The sequence below is a fragment of the Callorhinus ursinus genome, unplaced genomic scaffold (genome assembly GCF_003265705.2).
Source record: "Callorhinus ursinus isolate GAN/ISIS: 27379988/994484 unplaced genomic scaffold, GSC_fseal_2.0 scaffold2, whole genome shotgun sequence".
NCBI lineage: Eukaryota > Metazoa > Chordata > Mammalia > Carnivora > Otariidae > Callorhinus > Callorhinus ursinus.
The window spans coordinates 84,955,698-84,961,551 of record NW_027397064.1 but is presented as its reverse complement, the minus strand read 5'-3'; the positions used below and the strand labels follow the sequence as shown (position 1 = coordinate 84,961,551).

General features: G+C 37.0%; 1 pseudogene; it reads left to right on the top strand.

Moving 5' to 3' along the window:
* The first annotated feature begins 2,388 nt into the window (after positions 1-2,388).
* On the top strand, positions 2,389-3,273 carry LOC112812034 (bax inhibitor 1 pseudogene; annotated as a pseudogene).
* The last annotated feature ends 2,581 nt before the right edge of the window (positions 3,274-5,854 follow it).

Genomic DNA, 5,854 nt, shown 5'->3' with positions numbered 1-5,854 from the left:
TATCAACTCATCATAATTCAAGGAGGATCTATATAAGATTGTAAGAGATTTACAGTAATAAGTATATTCTTAAAACCGAAATAATACCAAATCTATTACTTTATATTTTAATTAAAATTTCATTTTAATTTAGAATACCTTTCAGGTCAGGTCTTATTTATTGGTTACTAGAATATAAGTTCAGAAAATGTTAGTATTGTTAGGTATTTCAACAAGGGTTGCCATTAATATTTTATGAGAGTAATTTTTCCTTCAACGAAAGATTACTGCAAAAATAAAAAAAAACTTCTCAGAAATTAAGATCAGTGGTTTTTAAAATACTTTTCTTGCATTCTGATATTTAACTCTAAAGCTGTCGTGAACATTTCAGTCATAATTTTCTTATAAAATAGTAGCATCAAGAAACTAAGATCTAATTCAAGGAATGAGACCGTTAATCAAAACCCAGAATAAGGTTGTTGTACTGACAAACTACCAAAAGCATTGAAATCCAGTGTGTCCCAGTATAAACCACTATTCCCATTTTATTTTTATATCGTTGGGCACACAAAAGGGAGATTCAGTTGTGTATCATCTATGTAGTTCAATCAAAAAAGTTCTAAAAATATGAATTACCTTCTGCTCTGTCAATGTAATGAAAATTGTTTGGATTATGGTTGTTTATAGCTTGCTGTTTATATTGTTTATAACTATTTCATAAGCTAATTTAATGATTAAATTATGACTATATTCCACTTATTTTGCAAGAATAATTTGCAACATTATTAGACTTTTTTCTTCTTCCTGTCTTCTAAATGTGTTGAGGTACTATTGAGCTATTATTACTTGCTAGACTGACATGAACACTTTTATATGAAATTTACTCTCCTCACACAATATTATGGAGGGATTGTAATTGGATTTAAACACTGAATTTATACATAATTGTAGGGACCGGTTTAATATGATAGACTGTTCCATAGGGATTAATTTTGTATATTAGGATTCTTTTTTGGTCTCACTCTGTTTTGTGAATTGTGGGCACAGAAACATGTACAAATTAAAGGTAAAGATCAGTAGGATATTTTAATGTGTCTGGACTGAGTATAATAAACTTAGGAAATGGGCATTTGAGCTAGGGAGTCATTATTTTACAGGATGTACTGGGAGATAACTTTGTTTTATTTAAGGACAATCTTAGGATACTATACTTGACATGTAGTAGTAAATAATATGTTTATTTATTGCTTTAATTCCTGATACCTCCTATTCTCTTTTGTTCCTTGTTATTATTAGTAGCACATATGATCATTTAGCACACTATTTTAATGTTTTCCCATTCATTTGGTTGATTGGTGGATTATTTTGTTGATTTTTGATGTTGATTATTGGTTGTTTATTATCTGGTTGATTACATCTAGAATGTAAGCTCCATGAGGACCGGGAATTTTGTTTGTTTTGTTGATTGCTGTATTTCTAGCACCTAATAAAGAGATTGACTCATAGAAGGTGTTCAATAAGTATTTGTCAAATTCACATTTTTAATATAAATAAACATAATGTGGGAATGCACATATTTGAAATCTGTTTTAGAAATTAAGACATTTACTATAAATGTTAAACTTTGATATAGTGTTGGCAAATTTCTGCAAAGGATAATAAATATTTTAGATTTTTTTAAGGCATACAGCCTCTGTTACAGCTAATTCAACTGTGTGTGTGGTTATAGTGCAAAAGCAGCTATGGATGATATGTACCTAAATCCCTGTGGTTGTGTTTTAATAAAACTTTATATATAAAAAGAAGCAGCAGACCCAGTTTGGCTTATAGGCTATAGTTTGTTGGCCCCTGCTGTAATCAATCAGTTACCAAGCCAGTCAACATTTTATTTTTCTCTTAGACACCAAGAGAAGAAATGTGTATAATATTACAATCTTCTTTGAATGGTTCGAGCACAGGTTTGAAGCTTTTTGACTTCTTTCTAGTGACATGGAAGCCACATTTTAATATGCACAGGAGGCAAAAGCTTCCTGTGCGTGATCCAAAAAAATCAAACATAATCAAACTATTGCTGTAGCATAGTATGTGACAAAATTTTCCCTGAACAAAGTTCAAAGTCATTCAAAGAATGCAGTTATTTAGAAACAACTTACTAAAAATGACAGTATAAACTACTTTTATTTTTTGAGTATGGCATGAATAGAAGATTGCATATGATAAGCATTGCATAGAAAAATCATATTTGTGCCACTTTGAAATTTAGGACAAGCAAAATAAGGATGCCATCATGACTCTTTTAAAATATTTTAGGTTTTTGTGAGATTATATTATCTGTTCTCTCCAAAATAATCCTTCCTCCAAAAACCAAGAACAAAGTAAAACCTTGATTAAAAATGTCATTAAAGAAACACATCCGGTGTTAGAAGAGCTGCGTAGGCTCCTGGGAGGCTGGTAAGAAGAGCGGAGGCTGTGTCCCACAGACTCTGGCATCATGAACATATTTGATCAGAAGATCAACTGTGATACACTCTTAAAATTTTCCCACATAACCCCCTCGACACAGCAGCACCTGAAGAAGGTCTATGCCAGTTTTGCCCTCTGTATGTTTGTGGCGGCCATGGGGGCCTATGTCCATGTCGTCACTCATTTCCTTCAGGCTGGCCTGCTCTCTGCCTTGGGCTCCCTGGGGTTGATGATTTGGCTGATGACAACACCTCATAGCCATGAAACTGAGCAAAAAAGACTGGGACTTCTTGCTGTATTTGCTTTCCTTACAGGAGTTGGCCTAGGCCCTGCTCTGGAGCTGTGCATTGCCATCAACCCCAGCATTCTTCCCAACGCCTCCACGGGCACAGCAATGATCTTCACCTGCTTCACCCTGAGCGCCCTGTATGCCAGGCGCCGGAGCTACCTCTTTCTCGGAGGTGTCTTGATGTCAGCCATGAGCCTGATGCTCTTGTCTTCCCTGGGGAACCTTTTCTTTGGATCCATTTGGCTTTTCCAGGCAAACCTGTATGTGGGGCTGGTGGTCATGTGTGGCTTTGTCCTTTTTGATACTCAACTCATTATTGAGAAGGCTGAAAATGGAGATAAGGATTATATCTGGCACTGCGGTGACCTCTTCTTAGATTTCATTACTCTCTTCAGAAAGCTCATGATGATCCTGGCTATGAATGAGAAGGACAAGCAGAAAGAGAAGAAGTGAAATGACCATGCAGGCTTTCCCATTTTGACCTCTGTCCCTCACCCCTCATTTCCTCTTCGCGCACATTGCAGGTGGTGTGTTCTGTGATAATGAAAAGCATCAGAAAAAAAAAAAAATGCCGTTAAACCTTCACATTTAAACTTTTCCCCCCACATTTTTATTTAAATTCCAGTTAGTTAACATACAGTGTAATGTTAGTTTCAGATGTAGAGTTTAGTGATTCAGCACTTCCCTACAACACTCAGTGTTCATCAGGAGTGCCCTCATTAATCCATATCATCTTTTTAACCCATCCGCCTGTCCCCTCCCGGCTGGTAGCCATCAGTTTGTTCTCTATAGTTGAGTCTGTTTCTTGGTTTCCCTCTCTTCCCCCCCCACACCACCCATGTTCATTTCTTTTGTTTCTTAAATTCTACATATGAGTGGAATTTATTTATTTATTTTTATTATTTTTTTTAAGATTTTATTTATTTATTTGAGAGAGAGAGAATGAGAGACAGAGAGCATGAGAGGGAAGAGGGTCAGAGGGAGAAGCAGACTCCCTGCCGAGCAGGGAGCCCGATGTGGGACTCGATCCCGGGACTCCAGGATCATGACCTGAGCCGAAGGCAGTCGCTTAACCACCTGAGCCACCCAGGTGCCCATATGAGTGGAATTTAAGGGAGATAATATCATATGGTATTTGTCTTTCTCTGACTGACTGATTTCGCTTAGCATAATACTCTCTAACTCTATCCATGTCATTACAAATGACAAGATTTCACTTTTTTATGGCCGAGTAGTATTGTGTGTATATACCACCTCATTCTTTATCCATTCATCAGTTGATGGACATCTGGGATCCTTCCATAATTTGGCTATTGTTGATAATGCTGCTGTAAACTTCAGGGTGCATGTCTCCCTCCGATTCAGTATTTTTGTAAATTTTGTAGTAAATACCTAGTAGTGTAATTGCTGGATTGTAGGGTAGTTCTATTTCTAACTTTTTGAGGAACCTCCATACTGTTTTGCAGAGTAGCTGCACTGGTTTGCATTCCCATCAGCAGTATAAGAGGGTTCCCTTTCTCTACATCCTTGCCAACAACTGTTATTTCCTGTGTTGTTAATTTTAGCCATTCTGACTGGTGTGAGGTGATATCTCATTATAGTTTTGATTTGTATTTACCTGATGAGTGATGTTAAGCATCTTTTCATGTGTCTGTTAGCCATCTGTTTGTCTTCTGTCCACTTTTTAAACTGGATTATTTGTTTTTTGGGTGTTGAGTTTGATAAATTCTTTATAGATTTTGGATACTAACCTTTTATCAAATACGTCATTTGCAAATATCTTTTCCCATTCTGTAGGTTCCTTTTAGTTTTATTGATTGTTTCTTCACTGTACAAACGCTTTCAATTTTGATGAAATCCCAATAGTTTATTTTTGCTTTTGTTTCCCTTGCCTCAGGAGACATATCTAGTAAGAAGTTGCTACAGCTGATATTAAAGAGGTTACTGCCTATGCTCTCCTCTAGGATTTGAATGGTTTCCTATCTCACATTTAGGTCTTTAATCCATTTTGAATTTATTTTTGTGTGTGCTGTAAGAAAGTGGTCCAGTTGCATTATTTTGTATGTAACTGTCCAGTTTTCCCAACACCATTTGTTGAAGAGACTGTCTTTTTTTCCACCGGATATTCTTTCCTGCTTTGTTGAAGATAAACCTTTTACACTGAAACTGAGTCTGGGGTGCCTGGGTGGCTCAGTTGTTAAGCGTCTGCCTTCAGCTCAGATCATGATCCCAGGGTCCTGGGATCAAGCCCCACATGGGGCTCCCTGCTCAACGGGAAGCCTGCTTCTCCCTCTCCCACTCCCCCTGCTTGTGTTCCCTCTCTTGCTGTGCTCTCTGTCAAATAAATAAGTAAAATCTTTAAAAAAAAGAAAACTCTTAGTCTTTTTCTGTGCTCATATCTCTAACTTTCTTAAAAGCATAAACTACATTTAGAGTCTCTTTTTCTTTAACTTTCAGTCACCCTTAAACAGATGATAATCTGAGCCATGGAAATCACTCATTCTAGTCACAATATCTGTCTCAAAGCAAAATCCAACAATTTGTCTTCCTTTGCCTTGCTGACCACCTTGCAACTTCTTCTTACAACTCATTCTTTTGATGTCATTTCCTTTGTTTTACAGTAATACAAAACATTTTTAGGCCTTCTTATTTTTCATTAGGCAATGTGCACTGTATTAAAATTACTTATCTATTAAGTAGAATCACTTGAGAGCAAATTAAACTCCATCATTTCCCTTAGATTGCCACTCATTATCAATTCTTGTCTCTGTGCTTTCAGATATGGCTTGCTCAAGATTGCAGCTTTTCAATGATAAGGATCACATCTAAAACTTCAGATTCTGACTCCAGTCTTCCACTATGCCAAGCTTCCTCAAGCTTGTTCCTCAAGCAACAGTTGTCCTCCACTCAGCTATTCTGTGATCCAACAAGCATTTTTTTAAGATTTATTTATTTACTTTAGAGAGAGAGGAAGAGGGAGCATGTATATGTGTGTGCGTGTTGCAGGCATGCTGGGGGGAGGGGCAGAGGGAAAGAATCTCAGGCAGATTCCCCGCTGAGCATGGAGCCCCATGTGGGGCTTGCTGTCATGACCCTGAGGTCATGACCTGAGCTAAAACCAAG